Source organism: Stenella coeruleoalba (genome assembly GCF_951394435.1).
Source record: "Stenella coeruleoalba genome assembly, contig: scaffold_267, whole genome shotgun sequence".
Lineage (NCBI taxonomy): Eukaryota > Metazoa > Chordata > Mammalia > Artiodactyla > Delphinidae > Stenella > Stenella coeruleoalba.
In genome coordinates this window covers 285,444-306,013 of record NW_027646027.1, presented here as the reverse complement: position 1 = coordinate 306,013, position 20,570 = coordinate 285,444, and the positions used below count along the sequence as shown (strand labels likewise).

The 20,570-nt window shown below is 44.2% G+C and overlaps 1 long non-coding RNA gene across 1 annotated transcript in view; it reads left to right on the top strand.

Annotated features, from left to right (window-relative positions):
• Positions 1–635: 635 nt before the first annotated feature.
• LOC307181383 overlaps positions 636–20,570 on the top strand; it is a 37,294-nt gene continuing 17,359 nt past the window's right edge. The window contains exons 1-4 of the long non-coding RNA XR_013826620.1: positions 636–717; positions 3,785–3,866; positions 10,264–10,345; positions 11,844–11,929. This is a non-coding gene — a long non-coding RNA (uncharacterized lncRNA). The remainder of the gene's footprint in view (positions 718–3,784; positions 3,867–10,263; positions 10,346–11,843; positions 11,930–20,570) is intronic.

The window sequence follows — 20,570 nt, the reverse complement described above, 5'->3', positions numbered from 1 at the left end:
AAGAGGTTAAAGGGACTGACTCTCCAAGTCGGGAGAGTGTTAGTAAAGCGTCTGGAATGTTGCACCCGAGTACCAGGGTACGAAAACTGAGACATATTTGAACACGTCTCCCGATCACATGGTTGATCATACTCTAGGTTCCACATGCATGTTTTAGCTGAAGGAAGAATACCTTAAACCTGGGTAGTTGAAACCCGTGGAATGGGTACCATGCAATATGACTTCAAAGGGTCTTCATTTGCTCACCGAACCTCTCCAATCCTATCACTGCTGCGTTTATGCCCCTGTACACATGCTTGATTCTCTTTCGGAGACATAGCAATCCATAGGTTTTAAGATACTTACTAGTCAGGTACATTCTTAGGCGTTTAATATGCGGTGTTGAGTCCATTTCGTTGAGCAAGGAGTAGCTCTTGTCTATTCCATATTTGGCTTAAGGAACTTTATCTGTGCTCATTTCAATCTCTGGTTTTATGCAGCACCCCAACTCACCTTTCCCCTTAAGCAAGCATAAGTTGGTTTTCTAAATTTGAGACCCTGTTCTGTTCTGTAATTCAGTTCCTGTGTAGCCAAGTTTACATTCCGTGTATTACTGATATCTTATGATGTTTCTTTTTCTGTGTGACTTATTTCAGTTAGAATCATCATACCTGAATCCACTCATTGTGCTGCTAAGGGCCTGATGACATAGATTTCATTGCTGAGTGATATTGTTTTGTAAGTAAATACCACAAGTTCTTTATCCATTTTTCACTTTCTGCGATGTTGAAGTTGTACTGTAAATGAGGTTCTTGTAAACAGAGGCGTCCCAAACTTTGGGGTGGATGTGTCTTTTTGATTTTAATTTCCCTAAGCTATAGGACCATAAGTGGAAGTGCCCTAGGCTCTGTTGCTTTGTTTTTTAGATGTTTCAGGAAACACCATACACTTCTCCAGAGTGGCTGTTGGCAATTTACATCCCGCCCATCAGCATAACAAGGCTCCCAGTTCTCCATGGTCTGTCCTGCCTTTCTGGATTTTACACTTTTTTCAGATGGCCCTTTTGACCAGGGGGAAGTGAGACTTCATTGTAGTGCAGATTTCCATTGCAAGCTTGCTTGGTTGGCCAAAAAGGGCGTATGCGTTTTTTCCTGAATATATTCAGGAAAAAACGCATACGCCCTTTTTGGCCAAGTGCATCATTGTGGACGTTCTGCCTCTTTTCCTATGCTTTCAATGCAATTCCAGTCTACCTCCTGAAATCGGTTTCCTGCAATTCTGCCCCGCTTTCAAGTCCTCTTGGCAGCCTTACTTCAGTATATTTTTGGACGATAGCTGTCATTTATAACTCTGCAGGTTTGTGAATTACAGTGCCCCTGAGCTCCTTTCTTCAACTCGCTTTCTTTTGAGCTGGCCGCAACACCGCAGGATGGCTTCAGGCCCTAATCTGGTTCCGGCACGGCACGCTGAGCCTTTGGTTATTTCCTCTTCCTGGTGGGAAATGAGAGTTATATTTGCCCGTCCAGACACCTCCAGCTAGTCTCTCATTGGTTCTCCCTATTCCTGTTCATCTTCCGCAGAAATTGCAAACTGGGCCAAACAGGAGGTTAAAGGCGCTGACTCTCCAAGTGGGGAGAGTGTTAGTAAAGCATGTGGAATGTTGCACCCGAGTGCCAGGGGAGGAAAACTGAGACATATTTGAACACGTCTCCCGTTCACACGGTTGATCATACTCTGGGTTCCACATGCATGTTTTAGCTGAAGGAAGAATACCTTAAACCTGGGTAGTTGAAACCCGTGGAATGGGTACCATGCAATATGACTTCACAGGGTCTTCATTTGCTCACCGAACCTCTCCAATCCTATCACTGCTGCGTTTATGCCCCTGCACGCACGCTTGATTCTCTTTTGGAGACATAGCAATCCATAGGTTTTAAGATACTTACTACTCAGGTACATTCTTAGGCGTTTAATATGGGGTGTTGAGTCCATTTCGTTGAGCAAGGAGTAGCTCTTGTCTATTCCATATTTGGCTTAAGGAACTTTATCTGTGCTCATTTCAATCTCTGGTTTTATGCAGCACCCCAACTCACCTTTCCCCTTAAGCAAGCATAAGTTGGTTTTCTAAATTTGAGACCCTGTTCTGTTTTGGAATTCAGTTCCTGTGTAGCCAAGTTTACATTCCGTGTATTAGTGATATCTTATGATGTTTCTTTTTCTGTGTGACTTATTTCAGTTAGAATCATCATACCTGAATCCACTCACTCTGCTGTTAAGGGCCTGATGACATAGATTTCATTGCTGAGTGATATTGCTTTGTAAGTAAATACCACAACTTCTTTATCCATTTTTCACTTTATGCGATGTTGAACTTGTACTGTAAACGAGGTTCTTGTAAACCAAGGCGTCCCAAACTTTGGGGTGGCTGTGTCTTTTTGATTTTAATTTCCCTAAGCTATAGGACCATAAGTGGAAGTGCCCTAGGGTCTGTTGCTTTGTTTTTTAGAAGTTTCAGGAAACACCATACACTTCTACCAAGTGTCTGTTGGCAATTTACATCCCGCCCATCAGCATAACAAGGCTCCCAGTTCTCCATGGCCTGTCCTGCCTTTCTGGATTTTACACTTTTTTCAGATGGCCCTTTTGACTGGGGGGAAGTGAGACTTCATTGTAGTGCAGATTTCCTTTGCAAGCTTGCTTGGTTGGCCAAAAAGGGCGTATGCATTTTTTCCTGAAAAAAACGCATACGCCCTTTTTGGCCAAGTGCATCATTGTGGACGTTCTGCCTCTTTTCCTATGCTTGAAATGCAATTCCAGTCTACCTCCTGAAATTGGTTTCCTGCAATTCTGCCCCGCTTTCAAGTCCTCTTGGCAGCCTTACTTCAGTATATTTTTGGACCATAGCTGTCATTTATAACTCTGCAGGTTTGTGAATTACAGTGCCCCTGAGCTCCTTTCTTCAACTTGCTTTCTTGTGACCTTGCCGCAACACCGCAGGATGGCTTCAGGCCCTAATCTGGTTCCGGCACAGCATGCTAAGCCTTTGGTTAATTCCTCTTCCTGGTGGGAAATGAGAGTTAAATTTGTCAGTCCAGACACCTCCAGCTAGTCTCTCATTGGTTCTCGCTATTCCTGTTCATCTTCCGCAGAAATTGCAAACTGGGCCAAACAGGAGGTTAAAGGGACTGACTCTCCAAGTCGGGAGAGTGTTAGTAAAGCGTCTGGAATGTTGCACCCGAGTACCAGGGTACGAAAACTGAGACATATTTGAACACGTCTCCCGATCACATGGTTGATCATACTCTAGGTTCCACATGCATGTTTTAGCTGAAGGAAGAATACCTTAAACCTGGGTAGTTGAAACCCGTGGAATGGGTACCATGCAATATGACTTCAAAGGGTCTTCATTTGCTCACTGAACCTCTCCAATCCTATCACTGCTGCGTTTATGCCCCTGTACACATGCTTGATTCTCTTTCAGAGACATAGCAATCCATAGGTTTTAAGATACTCACTAGTCAGGTACATTCATAGGCGTTTAATATGCGGTGTTGAGTCCATTTCGTTGAGCAAGGAGTAGCTCTTGTCTATTCCATATTTGGCTTAAGGAACTTTATCTGTGCTCATTTCAATCTCTGGTTTTATGCAGCACCCCAACTCACCTTTACCCTTAAGCAAGCATAAGTTGGTTTTCTAAATTTGAGACCCTGTTCTGTTCTGTAATTCAGTTCCTGTGTAGCCAAGTTTACATTCCATGTATTACTGATATCTTATGATGTTTCTTTTTCTGTGTGACTTATTTCAGTTAGAATCATCATACCTGAATCCACTCATTGTGCTGCTAAGGGCCTGATGACATAGACTTCATTGCTGAGTGATATTGCTTCGTAAGTAAATACCACAACTTCTTTATCCATTTTTCACTTTCTGCGATGTTGAACTTGTACTGTAAATGAGGTTCTTGTAAACATAGGCGTCCTAAACTTTGGGGTGGCTGTGTCTTTTTGATTTTAATTTCCCTAAGCTATAGGACCATAAGTGGAAGTGCTCTAGGGTCTGTTGCTTTGTTTTTTAGATGTTTCAGGAAACACCATACACTTCTCCCGAGTGTCTGTTGGCAATTTACATCCCGCCCATCAGCACAACAAGGCTCCCAGTTCTCCATGGCCTGTCCTGCCTTTCTGGATTTTACACTTTTTTCAGATGGCCCTTTTGACTGGGGCGAAGTAAGACTTCATTGTAGTGCAGATTTCCTTTGCAAGCTTGCTTGGTTGGCCAAAAAGGGCGTATGCGTTTTTTCCTGAATATATTCAGGAAAAAACGCATACGCCCTTTTTGGCCAAGTGCATCATTGTGGACGTTCTGCCTCTTTTCCTATGCTTTCAATGCAATTCCAGTCTACCTCCTGAAATCGGTTTCCTGCAATTCTGCCCCGCTTTCAAGTCCTCTTGGCAGCCTTACTTCAGTCTATTTTTGGACGATAGCTGTCATTTATAACTCTGAAGGTTTGTGAATTACAGTGCCCCTGAGCTCCTTTCTTCAACTCGCTTTCTTTTGAGCTGGCCGCAACACTGCAGGATGGCTTCAGGCCCTAATCTGGTTCCGGCACGGCACACTGAGCCTTTGTTTATTTCCTCTTCCTGGTGGGAAATGAGAGTTAAATTTGCCCGTCCAGAAACCTCCAGCTAGTCTCTCATTGGGTCTCCCTATTCCTGTTCATCTTCCGCAGAAATTGCAAACTGGGCCAAACAGGAGGTTAAAGGCACTGACTCTCCAAGATGGGAGAGTGTTAGTAAAGCGTCTGGAATGTTGCACCCGATTACCAGGGTACGAAAACTGAGACATATTTGAACACGTCTCCCGATCACACGGTTGATGATACTCTGGGTTCCACATGCATGTTTTTGCTGAAGGAAGAATCCCTTAAACCTGGAGAGTTGAGACCCGTGGAATGGGTACCATGCAATATGACTTCAAAGGGTCTTCATTTGCTCACCGAACCTCTCCAATCCTATCACTGCTGCGTTTATGCCCCTGTACACACGCTTGATTCTCTTTCGGAGACATAGCAATCCATAGGTTTTCAGATACTTACTAGTCAGGTACATTCTTAGGCGTTTAATATGGGGTGTTGAGTCTATTTCGTTGAGCAAGGAGTAGCTCTTGTCCATTCCATATTTGGCTTAAGGAAATTTATCTGTGCTCATTTCAATCCCTGGTTTTATGCAGCACCCCAACTCACCTTTCCTCTTAAGCAAGCATAAGTTGGTTTTCTAAATTTGAGACCCTGTTCTGTTTTGCAATCCAGTTCCTGTGTAGCCAAGTTTCCATTCCGTGTATTAGTGATATCTTATGATGTTTCTTTTTCTGTGTGACTTATTTCAGTTAGAATTATCATACCTGAATCCACTCATTATGCTGCTACGGGCCTGATGACATAGATTTCATTGTTGAGTGATATTGCATTCTACGTAAGTACCACAACTTCTTTATCCATTTTTCACTTTCTGCGATATTGAACTTTTACCGTAAATGAGGTTCTTGTAAACAGAGCTGTCCCAAACTTTGGGGTGGCTGTGTCTTTTTGATTTTAATTTCCCTAAGCTATAGGACCATAAGTGGAAGTGCCCTAGGCTCTGTTGCTTTGTTTTTTAGATGTTTCAGGAAACACCATACAGTTCTCCCCGAGTGGCTGTTGGCAATTTACATCCCGCCCATCAGCATAACAAGGCTCCCAGTTCTCCATGGCCTGTCCTGCCTTTCTGGATTTTACACTTTTCTCAGATGGCCCTTTTAACCAGTGGGAAGTGAGACTTCATTGTAGTGCAGATTTCCTTTGCAAGCTTGCTTGGTTGTACAAAAAGTGCATATGCGTTTTTTCCTGAATATATTCAGGAAAAAACACATACGCCCTTTTTGGCCAAGTGCATCATTGTCGACGTTCTGCCTCATTTCCTATGCTTTAAATGCAATTCCAGTCTACCTCCTGAAATCGGTTTCCTGCAATTCTGCCTTTCTTTCAATGCCTCTTCATAGCCTTTCCTCAATATCCTTTTTGAAAATTGTTGGCCTTTATAACTCTGCACGTTTTTGAATTGCAGTGGCCCTGAGCTCCATTTTTCAGCTCTTATTTTTGTGATCTTGCCTCATAACCGCAGGATTCCTTCAGGCCCTATTGTTCTTGTGGGACACCTTGCTGTGCCTTTGGTTAATTCTTCTTACTGATGTGAAATTAGAGTGACATGTGCCCATTGAAACCACTACATTAGTTTCTCACTGGTTCCCCCTAACCCATTCATCCTCCGCACTATCTGCAGACTGTGCGATACTGGGACTTAAAGGCATTGACTCTCCATGTGAGGTTGTTGTTAGTAAAGTGGCTGGAATGTCGATCCGGAGCCCCAGGAGAGGAACAATGAGGTGTGTTTTAGAAACCTTTCCTGATCATATGGTATACCAGTCGCTGGGTTTCCCAAGCATGGTTTAGCTGTAGGAAGATTCCCTTCAACCTGGAGTGTTGGGACCCTTGGAATGAGTAGCATGAAGTATTGCATTAAACTTTTGGCAGTTGCTCACCAAAGCTCACCAATCCTCTCAGCCCCAAGTGTCCAGCCTTATGTCTTATCCAGCTGTGGGTTTATATGTGGTCAATCCAGGTTGCATCACAGCCCCTGAGCGAATTTTGTAAGAATTTTTCTCTCTTTCATTGTTTCTGCGTTTTGTTTTTAAAATTTATTTCTATAATGGGGTTTAGCTCATCTTCACTGCTGTGTTTGTGCCGCTCTGCACACACTTGATTCCCTTATGGAGATATATCAATACATGGGTTTTAAGATTCTTATTACTCAGATATATTTCTCTGCGGTGTATAGGGTGTGTTGAGGCCAGTTCATTGAGCAAGGTGTAGATCTTGTCTAATACCTATTTGGTTTATTGAACGGTATCTGTGCTAATTTCAAACTCTGGTTTTATGCATCACCCCACCTCTCCTTTCCCCTTAAGCTGACATAAGTGTGTTTTCTAAATGTGAGACACTGTTCTGTTCTGTAATTCATTTCTTGTGCAGCCATATTTACCCTCCCTCTATAAGTGATATCTTATGATATGTTTCTTTTTCTGTTTGACTTATTTCAAGTAGTATTATCGGACCTAAATCCACTCTTTATCCTTCTACTAGCCTTATTACATTGATTTCATGGTGAAGAGATATTCCATTGTACATAAGTACCACATCTTCTTTATCCATTGTTCTCTTTCCTGGGATATTTAAGGTGTACTGAAGTTGAGGTTCTTGTAAACAGAGTAGCCCTAAACTGTGGAGTGCTTGTGTCTTGTTGATTTTTAGACTTCCCTAGATATACTCCCATGATTGGAAGTGTCCTATGCTCTGTAGCTCTGTTTTTTAGATGATTTAGGAACCACCATACACTCCTCCAGAGTGGCTCTCGGCAGTTCACACACTGCCCATCAGCGTATAAAGGCTCCCTGTTCTCCATGGCCTGTCCTGCATTTCTGGTTTTTACAATTTTTTAGGATGGCCCTTTTGACCGGTGGGAAGTGAGACTTCTTTGTTGTGCACATTTGCATTGCTTGCTTGGTTCCTTGCCCATAAGGTGCATATGCGTTTTTTCCTGGATATAATCAGGAAAAAACGCATACACCCTTTTGGGCCAACTGCATCATTGTCGAAATTCTGCCGCTTTTCATGTGCTTTAAAGACGAGTCCAATCTATCTCTTGAAATCTGTTTCTTGCAATTCTGTCTTGCATTCAGATCCTCTTCTTTGCCTTACCTCAACATAATTTTGGACGTTAGTTTTCATTTATAACTCTGCAGGTTTGTGAATTACAGTGCCCCTGAGCTCCTTTCTTCAACTCGCTTTCTTGTGACCTGGCCGCAACACCGCAGGATGGCTTCAGGCCCTAATCTGGTTCCGGCCCGGCATGCTGAGCCTTTGGTTAATTCCTCTTCCTGGTGGGAAATGAGAGTTAAATTTGCCCGTCCAGACACCTGCAGCTAGCCTCTCATTGGTTCTCCCTATTCCTGTTCATCTTCCGCAGAAATTGCAAACTGGGCCAAACAGGAGGTTAAAGGCGCTGACTCTCCAAGTGGGGAGAGTGTTAGTAAACCATGTGGAATGTTGCACCCGAGTGCCAGGGGAGGAAAACTGAGACATATTTGAACACGTCTCCCGTTCACACGGTTGATCATACTCTGGGTTCCACATGCATGTTTTAGCTGAAGGAAGAATACCTTAAACCTGGGTAGTTGAAACCCGTGGAATGGGTACCATGCAATATGACTTCACAGGGTCTTCATTTGCTCACCGAACCTCTCCAATCCTATCACTGCTGCGTTTATGCCCCTGCACGCACGCTTGATTCTCTTTTGGAGACATAGCAATCCATAGGTTTTAAGATACTTACTAGTCAGGTACATTCTTAGGCGTTTAATATGGGGTGTTGAGTCCATTTCGTTGAGCAAGGAGTAGCTCTTGTCTATTCCATATTTGGCTTAAGGAACTTTATCTGTGCTCATTTCAATCTCTGGTTTTATGCAGCACCCCAACTCACCTTTCCCCTTAAGCAAGCATAAGTTGGTTTTCTAAATTTGAGACCCTGTTCTGTTTTGGAATTCAGTTCCTGTGTAGCCAAGTTTACATTCCGTGTATTAGTGATATCTTATGATGTTTCTTTTTCTGTGTGACTTATTTCAGTTAGAATCATCATACCTGAATCCACTCACTCTGCTGTTAAGGGCCTGATGACATAGATTTCATTGCTGAGTGATATTGCTTTGTAAGTAAATACCACAACTTCTTTATCCATTTTTCACTTTATGCGATGTTGAACTTGTACTGTAAACGAGGTTCTTGTAAACCAAGGCGTCCCAAACTTTGGGGTGGCTGTGTCTTTTTGATTTTAATTTCCCTAAGCTATAGGACCATAAGTGGAAGTGCCCTAGGGTCTGTTGCTTTGTTTTTTAGAAGTTTCAGGAAACACCATACACTTCTACCAAGTGTCTGTTGGCAATTTACATCCCGCCCATCAGCATAACAAGGCTCCCAGTTCTCCATGGCCTTTCCTGCCTTTCTGGATTTTACACTTTTTTCAGATGGCCCTTTTGACTGGGGGGAAGTGAGACTTCATTGTAGTGCAGATTTCCTTTGCAAGCTTGCTTTGTTGGCCAAAAAGGGCGTATGCATTTTTTCCTGAAAAAAACGCATACGCCCTTTTTGGCCAAGTGCATCATTGTGGACGTTCTGCCTCTTTTCCTATGCTTTCAATGCAATTCAAGTCTACCTCCTGAAATTGGTTTCTCCAATTCTGCCCCGCTTTCAAGTCCTCTTGGCAGCCTTACTTCAGTATATTTTTGGACCATAGCTGTCATTTATAACTCTGCAGGTTTGTGAATTACAGTGCCCCTGAGCTCCTTTCTTCAACTTGCTTTCTTGTGACCTTGCCGCAACACCGCAGGATGGCTTCAGGCCCTAATCTGGTTCCGGCACAGCATGCTAAGCCTTTGGTTAATTCCTCTTCCTGGTGGGAAATGAGAGTTAAATTTGTCAGTCCAGACACCTCCAGCTAGTCTCTCATTGGTTCTCGCTATTCCTGTTCATCTTCCGCAGAAATTGCAAACTGGGCCAAACAGGAGGTTAAAGGGACTGACTCTCCAAGTCGGGAGAGTGTTAGTAAAGCGTCTGGAATGTTGCACCCGAGTACCAGGGTACGAAAACTGAGACATATTTGAACACGTCTCCCGATCACATGGTTGATCATACTGTAGGTTCCACATGCATGTTTTAGCTGAAGGAAGAATACCTTAAACCTGGGTAGTTGAAACCCGTGGAATGGGTACCATGCAATATGACTTCAAAGGGTCTTCATTTGCTCACTGAACCTCTCCAATCCTATCACTGCTGCGTTTATGCCCCTGTACACATGCTTGATTCTCTTTCAGAGACATAGCAATCCATAGGTTTTAAGATACTCACTAGTCAGGTACATTCATAGGCGTTTAATATGCGGTGTTGAGTCCATTTCGTTGAGCAAGGAGTAGCTCTTGTCTATTCCATATTTGGCTTAAGGAACTTTATCTGTGCTCATTTCAATCTCTGGTTTTATGCAGCACCCCAACTCACCTTTACCCTTAAGCAAGCATAAGTTGGTTTTCTAAATTTGAGACCCTGTTCTGTTCTGTAATTCAGTTCCTGTGTAGCCAAGTTTACATTCCATGTATTACTGATATCTTATGATGTTTCTTTTTCTGTGTGACTTATTTCAGTTAGAATCATCATACCTGAATCCACTCATTGTGCTGCTAAGGGCCTGATGACATAGACTTCATTGCTGAGTGATATTGCTTCGTAAGTAAATACCACAACTTCTTTATCCATTTTTCACTTTCTGCGATGTTGAACTTGTACTGTAAATGAGGTTCTTGTAAACATAGGCGTCCTAAACTTTGGGGTGGCTGTGTCTTTTTGATTTTAATTTCCCTAAGCTATAGGACCATAAGTGGAAGTGCTCTAGGGTCTGTTGCTTTGTTTTTTAGATGTTTCAGGAAACACCATACACTTCTCCCGAGTGTCTGTTGGCAATTTACATCCCGCCCATCAGCACAACAAGGCTCCCAGTTCTCCATGGCCTGTCCTGCCTTTCTGGATTTTACACTTTTTTCAGATGGCCCTTTTGACTGGGGCGAAGTGAGACTTCATTGTAGTGCAGATTTCCTTTGCAAGCTTGCTTGGTTGGCCAAAAAGGGCGTATGCGTTTTTTCCTGAATATATTCAGGAAAAAACGCATACGCCCTTTTTGGCCAAGTGCATCATTGTGGACGTTCTGCCTCTTTTCCTATGCTTTCAATGCAATTCCAGTCTACCTCCTGAAATCGGTTTCCTGCAATTCTGCCCCGCTTTCAAGTCCTCTTGGCAGCCTTACTTCAGTCTATTTTTGGACGATAGCTGTCATTTATAACTCTGAAGGTTTGTGAATTACAGTGCCCCTGAGCTCCTTTCTTCAACTCGCTTTCTTTTGAGCTGGCCGCAACACTGCAGGATGGCTTCAGGCCCTAATCTTGTTCCGGAACGGCACACTGAGCCTTTGTTTATTTCCTCTTCCTGGTGGGAAATGAGAGTTAAATTTGCCCGTCCAGACACCTCCAGCTAGTCTCTCATTGGGTCTCCCTATTCCTGTTCATCTTCCGCAGAAATTGCAAACTGGGCCAAACAGGAGGTTAAAGGCACTGACTCTCCAAGATGGGAGAGTGTTAGTAAAGCGTCTGGAATGTTGCACCCGATTACCAGGGTACGAAAACTGAGACATATTTGAACACGTCTCCCGATCACACGGTTGATGATACTCTGGGTTCCACATGCATGTTTTTGCTGAAGGAAGAATCCCTTAAACCTGGAGAGTTGAGACCCGTGGAATGGGTACCATGCAATATGACTTCAAAGGGTCTTCATTTGCTCACCGAACATCTCCAATCCTATCACTGCTGCGTTTATGCCCCTGTACACACGCTTGATTCTCTTTCGGAGACATAGCAATCCATAGGTTTTCAGATACTTACTAGTCAGGTACATTCTTAGGCGTTTAATATGGGGTGTTGAGTCTATTTCGTTGAGCAAGGAGTAGCTCTTGTCCATTCCATATTTGGCTTAAGGAAATTTATCTGTGCTCATTTCAATCCCTGGTTTTATGCAGCACCCCAACTCACCTTTCCTCTTAAGCAAGCATAAGTTGGTTTTCTAAATTTGAGACCCTGTTCTGTTTTGCAATCCAGTTCCTGTGTAGCCAAGTTTCCATTCCGTGTATTAGTGATATCTTATGATGTTTCTTTTTCTGTGTGACTTATTTCAGTTAGAATTATCATACCTGAATCCACTCATTATGCTGCTACGGGCCTGATGACATAGATTTCATTGTTGAGTGATATTGCATTCTACGTAAGTACCACAACTTCTTTATCCATTTTTCACTTTCTGCGATATTGAACTTTTACCGTAAATGAGGTTCTTGTAAACAGAGCTGTCCCAAACTTTGGGGTGGCTGTGTCTTTTTGATTTTAATTTCCCTAAGCTATAGGACCATAAGTGGAAGTGCCCTAGGCTCTGTTGCTTTGTTTTTTAGATGTTTCAGGAAACACCATACAGTTCTCCCCAGTGTCTGTTGGCAATTTACATCCCGCCCATCAGCATAACAAGGCTCCCAGTTCTCCATGGCCTGTCCTGCCTTTCTGGATTTTACACTTTTCTCAGATGGCCCTTTTAACCAGTGGGAAGTGAGACTTCATTGTAGTGCAGATTTCCTTTGCAAGCTTGCTTGGTTGTACAAAAAGTGCATATGCGTTTTTTCCTGAATATATTCAGGAAAAAACACATACGCCCTTTTTGGCCAAGTGCATCATTGTCGACGTTCTGCCTCATTTCCTATGCTTTAAATGCAATTCCAGTCTACCTCCTGAAATTGGTTTCCTGCAATTCTGCCTTTCTTTCAATGCCTCTTCATAGCCTTTCCTCAATATCCTTTTTGAAAATTGTTGGCCTTTATAACTCTGCACGTTTTTGAATTGCAGTGGCCCTGAGCTCCATTTTTCAGCTCTTATTTTTGTGATCTTGCCTCATAACCGCAGGATTCCTTCAGGCCCTATTGTTCTTGTGGGACACCTTGCTGTGCCTTTGGTTAATTCTTCTTACTGATGTGAAATTAGAGTGACATGTGCCCATTGAAACCACTACATTAGTTTCTCACTGGTTCCCCCTAACCCATTCATCCTCCGCACTATCTGCAGACTGTGCGATACTGGGACTTAAAGGCATTGACTCTCCATGTGAGGTTGTTGTTAGTAAAGCGGCTGGAATGTCGATCCGGAGCCCCAGGAGAGGAACAATGAGGTGTGTTTTAGAAACCTTTCCTGATCATATGGTATACCAGTCGCTGGGTTTCCCAAGCATGGTTTAGCTGTAGGAAGATTCCCTTCAACCTGGAGTGTTGGGACCCTTGGAATGAGTAGCATGAAGTATTGCATTAAACTTTTGGCAGTTGCTCACCAAAGCTCACCAATCCTCTCAGCCCCAAGTGTCCAGCCTTATGTCTTATCCAGCTGTGGGTTTATATGTGGTCAATCCAGGTTGCATCACAGCCCCTGAGCGAATTTTGTAAGAATTTTTCTCTCTTTCATTGTTTCTGCGTTTTGTTTTTAAAATTTATTTCTATAATGGGGTTTAGCTCATCTTCACTGCTGTGTTTGTGCCGCTCTGCACACACTTGATTCCCTTATGGAGATATATCAATACATGGGTTTTAAGATTCTTATTACTCAGATATATTTCTCTGCGGTGTATAGGGTGTGTTGAGGCCAGTTCATTGAGCAAGGTGTAGATCTTGTCTAATACCTATTTGGTTTATTGAACGGTATCTGTGCTAATTTCAAACTCTGGTTTTATGCATCACCCCACCTCTCCTTTCCCCTTAAGCTGACATAAGTGTGTTTTCTAAATGTGAGACACTGTTCTGTTCTGTAATTCATTTCTTGTGCAGCCATATTTACCCTCCCTCTATAAGTGATATCTTATGATATGTTTCTTTTTCTGTTTGACTTATTTCAAGTAGTATTATCGGACCTAAATCCACTCTTTATCCTTCTACTAGCCTTATTACATTGATTTCATGGTGAAGAGATATTCCATTGTACATAAGTACCACATCTTCTTTATCCATTGTTCTCTTTCCTGGGATATTTAAGGTGTACTGAAGTTGAGGTTCTTGTAAACAGAGTAGCCCTAAACTGTGGTGTGCTTGTGTCTTGTTGATTTTTAGACTTCCCTAGATATACTCCCATGATTGGAAGTGTCCTATGCTCTGTAGCTCTGTTTTTTAGATGATTTAGGAACCACCATACACTCCTCCAGAGTGGCTCTCGGCAGTTCACACACTGCCCATCAACGTATAAAGGCTCCCTGTTCTCCATGGCCTGTCCTGCATTTCTGGTTTTTACAATTTTTTAGGATGGCCCTTTTGACCGGTGGGAAGTGAGACTTCTTTGTTGTGCACATTTGCATTGCTTGCTTGGTTCCTTGCCCATAAGGTGCATATGCGTTTTTTCCTGGATATAATCAGGAAAAAACGCATACGCCCTTTTGGGCCAACTGCATCATTGTCGAAATTCTGCCGCTTTTCATGTGCGTTAAAGACGAGTCCAATCTATCTCTTGAAATCTGTTTCTTGCAATTCTGTCTTGCATTCAGATCCTCTTCTTTGCCTTACCTCAACATAATTTTGGACGTTAGTTTTCATTTATAACTCTGCAGGTTTGTGAATTGCAGTGACCCTGAGCTCCATTTTTTAAGTTGCTCTTTTGTGAGCTGGCCTCAAACCCGCAGGATTGCTTCAGGCCCTATTTTGGCTCCAGCAAGGTGGGCTGAGCCTTTTTTTAATTCTTATTCTTAATGGGAAATTAGAGTGATATGTGCCCGTCCAAACCCCTACAACTATTCTCTCATTGGTTCCCCCTCTTCCCGTTCATCCTCCTCACAATTTGCAAAATGTGTGAAACAGAAGTTGAAATGTGCTGATTCTCCAAGTGGGGAGATTCTAAGTAACGTGGCTGGAATGGTGAACAGGAGCACCAGGAGAGGATAAATGAGCTGCATTTTAGACACATCTCCCGATCACATGGTGTACAGTCCTCTGGGTTTTCCATGCATGTTTTAGCTGTAGGAAGATCCCTTGAACCTGCAGATTTGGGACCCATTGAATGGGCACCAGGTAGTATTACTTTAAAGGGTGTGCATTTCCTCACCCAAGCTCACATTTCTCTTAGCGCGAACAGTTTCCAGCCTTATGTCTCATCCTGCTGTGGGTCTAGACGTGTTCAATCCATGTTGCATCACCGTCCCTGAGGAAAAGTTGTAAGAGGTTTTCTCTGTCTCTCTGTCGTTTATTTTTTTCAATTTATTACTATATTGGTTACAGCTGATTTTCAAAGCTCTGTTTCTTGCTGCTGTACATCCACTTGATTCACGTACAGAGAGACATCAGTAAATTCTTTTTCAGATTCTTACCAGTCGTATATATTCTTTTCCGGTGACTTGAGTGTGCTGAGTGTAGTTCTTTTAGCTACCGTGTAGGCCTTGTTGATTATCAGTTTGGTATTTGGAATGGTATCTTTGCTAATTTCAACCTCCTGGATGATGCCTCACCCCTCCCCACCTTTCCCGTTTAGCAGCCTTATGCGTGTTTTCTACATATTTGACTATGTTTTTGTTTTGTAATTTATTTCATGTGTAGCTATTTTGGATTCCACCTTTAAGTGATATCTTATGATATGTGTCTTTTTCTTTTTGAATTCTGTCACTTAGAATGATCATACGTAACTCCTCCAGAGTTGTTACAACTGGCCATATTTCATTGATTTCCAGGCTGAGTAATATTCCACTCTACATAAGTACCTCATCTCTATCCATTTTTTCCCTCCAGAGACATTTAAGTTATATCCTAGTCGAGGATCTTTTAAACAGAGAGGGGGTAAACATTGGGGTGCCTGTGTCCTCTCGATTTTTGTTTTTCCCAAGATATACGCCCATGAGTGCAAGTGCCCTATGCTCTGTAGCTCATTTTTTAGATGCTTTAGTAAACACAATATACTTCTCCAGAATGGCCGTTGGCAATATACATTTCCACTATAAGTCTCACAGGGCTCCCTCTTCTCATTGCCCTGTCCTGCATTTCTGTTGTTTACGCTTTATGAGGATGGCTCTTGTGACTGATGCGAAGTGATATCTTTTGTAGTATTGATTTCCAGTGCCCACCTGTTTGGTTGGCTAAAAAAGTGTATGCCCTTTTCTTGAATATATACAGAAAAAAACGCATACACCCTTTTTGGCCAACTGCAATGTTGGCAATGTTCAGCTCCTTTTCTTGTGCTTAATGGCGAGTCCTTTCTACCTCCTCAAATCCCTTTCCTGCCATTCTCCCTTGCTTACAAGTCCTTTTCTCTGACTTTCCTCAAGACATTTTTCAGTGATGGATATTTTCAACTCTGCAGTTTCGTGAATTTTACTGCCCCTGAGTTCCATTGTTCAACTTGTGTTTATGGGAACTGGCCACAAAGCAGCAGGATTTCCTCAAGCCCTATACTGTTTCCATGGGCAACCCTAGCCTTTGGTCAATTCGTCTTCCTGATTGGAAATTAGAGTGACATGTGCCTGTCTGAACACCTAGGACTTGTCTCTCATTGTTCCTCATCCTTCCGCTTCATCCTCTGGACAAATTCCAAACTGTACGCAACAGGATGTTGACAGTGCTGACATCTCCAAGTGGGGAGACTGTTAGTAAAGACGCTGGAGGGGTGAACCCGAGCACCAGGAGATGAGGAGATGAGATGCCTTTTCCAAACTCTTCCCGATCAGACGGTATACTATCCTCTGGGTGTGACAGACATGTTTTAGCAGTAGGAAGAGTCCCATTCATGTAAGGAGAACACCAGGGCTTTTTCAAAATCAGTGTCTCCCCGAAACCCAAACTGGGGAATTTTTTAAGCTACGGCTACACATATGTTCATTAAGGGCCTTGGGAAGTAGGCAGAGTCCAAACTTTAGATGATTGAAGTCTTCAGGGTCAGAAGCACTCACCACCAGCTTCCCTTAGGCTACACTTTAACTGTCATTGATAGATGATGTCAATAAAAATATCTATTCTTTTTCAGATTATTTCCCCTTATAGGTTATTGCAAAATGTTGAGTGTAGTTCCCTGTGCTATACAGTAGTTCCTTGTTGATGATCTATTTTATACATAGCAGTGTGTATGTGTTAATCCCAAACTGTTAATTTATCCCTCCTCCCACCTTTCCCCTTTGGTAATAATAAATTATAAGATTTTATACTTCTCAGAAATGGGGGAGCTGAAAGAGAGGTATCATTTTCAATGGAAAAGCATTTAAAACAAGATTGAAGGTTTAACCAAGATTATTAGATGTACATCCTTGGAAAGAAATCACTTCGTTTCTCTAATATTGACCTGACAAATAAGACAAACCCTTTCACTGAACTTGCTTATAATAAAGTGATGGAAATATCAAATGGAAGTGTTAGAAACATCTTATTTTACCCGAGCCTTATACACTGTTCTATGTTAACTACAGTTTGGCTCACACATCTGTTCATTGAGGTTACAATAGTCTCAATTTCTGTTACTGATCCTCCAGAGTGGACCCCAACAAGTGTTCCCCTGCCCAGTGTCATTGGGGCCAACAGATCGAGACTGAGTTTGGTTCACAAGCAAAGGAAACTTTATATTTTGATCAGAGAATGGAGAGGTGAGAGCATGCACTACCCCGTGGGCTGTGGGCTGGGCTGCTGTGTAGAGATCCTGTCAGAGTCATTGGGAGGGAGGGGACAGAGCTTTCAAGGGCTGGGTTGGCTGCAGCTCAGGCTCTATATCGTGGAGTCTGCACTGGGCCCCAGGAGCTGAGGTGTCGACCCAGCCATTCTGCACTAGGAAATCTGGTCTGAAGTGGCGGGTGTGGAGCCTCTGCATGCGAGACCCTAGGAGTACGTGAAATTAGACAAAGCACAAAGGATAAAAAAGTTAGACTTGACTTTATTGCACAGATTCTATTTTTATCTCCCAGGGATTTTTAATGGGCTTTGCTGGGGACAAACCCCTCCTCTGCCTTTTGTCCCGTTGCTCATTCTTGGAGTTCTGAGGGTGCAGACCCTTCTTCTGTAACTGCTGAGTGCTGAGTTGGGAGCCCTCATACCCAGGGGCGAGGGTCAGAACTTCTCCCCAGCAGCCTCCAGGTGACGTTGATTTTCCCCAGGCCCCCTGCCTCCTTGCTCGTCCACCTGAACACCAGCATTGGAAGTGTTATAGATTCTAATGACCTTTAAGGGTCCAGGAAAGAGATGTGCAGAGACGTTGTGGGGGCCGGTTTCACCCCGCCCCACATTTGTTCGGCCACCTTAGGCTGACCGTTTCTGCCAGCCTAGATGCTCTGACCAGTAGTCTGTGCTTTCTTCAATTAGGTCCCTGAATTAACGTACAAACAGCACCAGGTGTCAGAGCCCTGCCCACTCAACTCCCAGACAGTCCAGGGTCAGTGGTGATCAAGGACCATGATGGCCACTGAGTCAACAGCCTTTTGAAGTAAACAGGAGTCCAGCCGGTCTTATTGGCCACCATCATCACGGTGTCTGTAGGCTTTTCTATAGTGACAGTGTGATATACGGTTCCCCCGCCAAGATTATTAGCTCCCCTCTGGGTGCAGTAAGTCCTGCAAGCAGTAGTCTACTGTTTTGGGACACACTCTTGTTGTTTTATGAGAAAAACTCCAGGTCAAGTGATGTTCACACGAGTCGTCATGGTGCTCTGTTGCCCCCGGTTATCTCTCTGGATGTTGGAGTTGGAAGGCCTCCTCACTCGAGGTCGGTGTGCCAACGGAACGAACCCTGCAACTTCAGGGCATGGTTGGTGGTTAGGATCACCACGTGGGGTCCTTTTCCCTTAGGAGGGAGGTGGCCTTTTGGGCTGCTGATTTCCAGGTTTTTAGATACCGCCAGTATCTTGGCCAGATGTGGCAGTGGGTCAAGCCCCTTGGTGACCATAGTTTATCCTACCTGGATGGCATTCTTGCATTGTTCCATTTCAAGTGGTCCCAGTTTTTGCACTAATTCTCCAATGGCGATTCACCTTTCACCGGGAATGTAAAGGTCAAAGGGTTTAGCTAAATTAGGGAGTTCCAGGGCAAGGGTCTGAATTGACTGCTCTTTCCATTCTTGAAAGGCCACTTCTGGATTCTATTCAAAAGGATCATCATCTTTTCCTTTCAGTGTTTCATATAGAGGCCCAGCTAGTAGACTGTAGTTAGGGATCCAGAAGCAGCAAACCCTGGCCTCCCCAGGAACCCCTAAGCTGTCTTCTAGTTTTAGAAAGGGGTAAGGCTGAAAATGGTTTCTTCCCTTTCCTGGGATGGGCTTCTCTGACCTTCTGTGAGAATGAAGCCCAGGCAGGTCACCGCAGTCTGTGATATTTGAGCTTCTTTTTGGACGACTTCTATCCTTTATTGGCTTGGTAGTTCAGAGGCCTCCTTAGTAGGGCTGGCGATCAGAATGTCATCTGCGTATTGAAGGAGGGTTTCCTTTTCCAGAGGTAGAACTTTTAGGTCTTTACCTAAGCTTTCCCCAAAGACGGTGTGGGAATTTTTGCACCCTTGGGGCAAGACGGCCCGGAAGTATTGTTTTAGTTGTATGTTGAGTCCTGCCACTCACAAGCCAAAATTTCTTGTGACTCTGGGACTAATGGAATACAAAAGAAGGCATCATTGAAGACTAATACAGAATACCATGTCCTGGTGGTTGGTAGAATGACCAGCAGGGTGTAGGAATTAGGAGCAGCTGGAGGTATATCCTCGGTGGCTTCACTGACTGTCCTGACATTCTTTACCAGGTCCCCAGCAGCCCATGGGGCTCTCGTGGTCAGACCAATCCCCGGATACAGAGCTACCCTTGCAGGTACCGTGGCAGGGCTGGGCACACAGGAACCATGCACATAGCCCTCATTGCAGAGCACCCCCAGCTCACCTGTCACTCAGAGCTGACACAGAGCACCTCAGAGCAGGACTTGAACTAACAAACAGCAGCTGCGACAGGTCTGTGACCCTGGTCATCACTCTGTACGGCCTCCCTCCACCTGGTCTTCCAGAGACTTCCACTGCACCCGGGGCACCAGGCCTCTGTCTCCAACCACCACCCACCCCTCCTCTCCCTGACTCCTGGGTTCCTCTCATTAGGAGAGTGTTTTCTTGAAGTTGTCTCCCACTCATGGGCCAGATAAAATGATTAGAAAACAAGCCAAAGCTGCAGCCCCTTGTCTATCTTGACTCTCAGGAGCCCACACCTGTTCCTTGGACCTGGCCGGTTCAGCAAGTTCCATTTTCTGCAACTGTGAGCCCCTGAGGGGTGATGATTGGCTGACCTGGGCAGCCTTACCGTGCCGGCCAGCCCTCCCCAGGTGTGCCTGGGTTGAGATCAATATAAATACCACTCCAGGCAGCAAGAGCCCCTGCAGCCGTGCCTGACGCCATTTTCTCTGCCCTGTCAGCAGTCTCGGGGCTGGGCTGGTGGGAGGGAGTGAGAGGCCACAGCTTTGTGGGTGGCCCAGTGTGAGTGGGGCTCTGTTGGACTTTCTGCAGCAGTTGCCAGGCTGCCACCTGCTAAGGAAGAGGATGTGTCACCCATACCTGCTGCTGGAATTTCTCCCTGGGCAGAGGTGAGGAAGGAAAAAAGCAGTGGGGGCAGGGACAGGACGGGTATCTCAGGCAGGGAAATGGAAATCTTCCAGAAGAGCACCCAGGGCCAGTACCATCCTGGCTGGCCTGCAGGCACCAAGTCGGCTGGCATGCTGTCACTCGTGTGGCTCCATGGCCCTTCCTCTAGGCTTTCAAGTCCTTGTACATATTCAGGTGTTTTACCTGGGAAGGTTGGGAACAGTTCAGCAGCAGCTGGCCTGGGGCTCATCTCACGTTTACTCACAGATGCCTCGGCACAGTCCCCCAGGCTTGTAATGAGGACACTCCTTGCGGGGGGGCT